This window comes from Orycteropus afer, unplaced genomic scaffold (assembly GCF_000298275.1).
Source record: "Orycteropus afer afer isolate SDZICR_OR568_19922 unplaced genomic scaffold, OryAfe1.0 scaffold00280, whole genome shotgun sequence".
NCBI classification, from domain to species: Eukaryota; Metazoa; Chordata; class Mammalia; order Tubulidentata; family Orycteropodidae; genus Orycteropus; species Orycteropus afer.
Genome location: NW_006921867.1, coordinates 4,244,199 through 4,245,968, shown reverse-complemented (window position 1 = coordinate 4,245,968; position 1,770 = coordinate 4,244,199).

Below are 1,770 nucleotides of genomic sequence, written 5' to 3'. Positions count from 1 at the left end.
GGTCACTATTAATAGGAACTGACTCGATGGCAGTGTTTGTTTTTTTTTTTTAACATGTATTGAAAACATATGAGATAGGTATGTAGGAAACTGATGCTTAGTTCTTGGTCAAGCTGACATATACTCACTACCATCGAGTCTGTGGTAGTTAAGGTTATGTGTCAACTTGGCTGGGCTTGGTTTTGAGTGGCTGGGTAGCTGGATATAGTGTTCCCTATGAGGGATCTGGTAATCAACTTCATGATGGAATCTACTGTGAGCAGCTGAATAGCTGCCTTAGTCTGTTCCCAGTACATGAGGAGAAGCTTTAGGAATGGTCTGAGGCTTTTAGCATGCTTGAATCCAGCATGTAGCCAGGTCATTATTCATCAGCCTGCCAGTCTTGGGACTCTTAATGGATTTGAATCAATGACCTGCTGTGTGGTTTGGTAATATGGGGACAGTGCCATTTTATTTGGTAATCTTGGGCTTGTTAGCCTCAGCAGCCAGCAGCTGTCTGAATGAAGAGACACCTCTAGCTCCAGTGTGCTGGGAGCAAAATGCAGAGCTGAAGCCCAAGGTCAAGGGGCTTTCACCCTGCCCCTAGAGCCTGGCACTTTGAATGCAGATCTGTAGCTTCCAAAACTGTAAGAGAATTAAATCCTGTTTGTTAAAGCCACCTATCTGTGGTATTTTCTGTTAGAGTGGCACAAAGTAACAAAACAGAATTGATTCTGACTCATAGTGACACCCATTGAGTTCCTAAGTTTGTAAATCTTTATGGAAGTAGATTGCTTCATCTTCCTCCTATGGAACAGCTAGTGGGTTTGAACCACTGACCCTCTGGTTAGCAGCCAAATGGCATAACTACTGTTGTTGTGTTGTTCTTAGGTGCCGTCAAGTGGTCTCCAACTCATAGCAACCTTATGCACAGCAGAACGAAACACTGCCTGGTCCTGTGCCAGCCTCATGATATTTGCTATACCTGCACCCATCATCACAGCCACTGTGTCAATCCATTTTGTTGAGGACCTTCCCCTTTGTTGACTCTCCACTTTACCAAGCATGATATCCTTCTCCAGGGAATGGTTCCTTCTGATAACATGACCAAAGTAGGTGAGACGAAGTCTGGCCATTCTCGTCTTACTCACTACACCGCCAGAAATCCTCAGTCTGACATATATAAGCTTTGTTTTGTCTGATTCCAGTGCCAGCTCTAGGTCAAAATGAACATTATCATGTACTGTAATAGGCTGATGACTCCTTTTGGATTCTGATTCTTTCATCCAGAACTATGAGAGGTATCATGGTTTAAAGGCCTATGAAGAGGGGATGTAACCCTGGTGGTGCAATGGTTAAGTGCTCTGTTGCTACCCAAAAAGGTTGATTGTTAGAACATACCCGAAGCTCCATGGGAGAAAGCCTGGTGATCTGCTCCTGTGAACATGACAGCCTAGAAAACCCTATGGGGCAGTTCTACTCTTTCACATGTGATTGCTATGATTGGGAATTGACTCAAAAGCACAGAAAAGCACTATGAACCAAAACCAAACCAAATTCACTGCCACTGAGTCAATTCTGAGTCATAGCAAACCCAGGACAGAGCAGAACTGTCCAATAGGGGTTCTAAGGGTATAAATCTTTATGGAAGCAGGCTTCCTCATCTTTCTCCCATGGAGCAGGTGGTAGGCTCAAGCTGCCAGCCTTTTGGTTATCAGCCAAATGTCTTAGCCACTGCACCACCAGAGCTCCTTTATAATATGAACCAAAACCAAACTCACTGCCATTGAG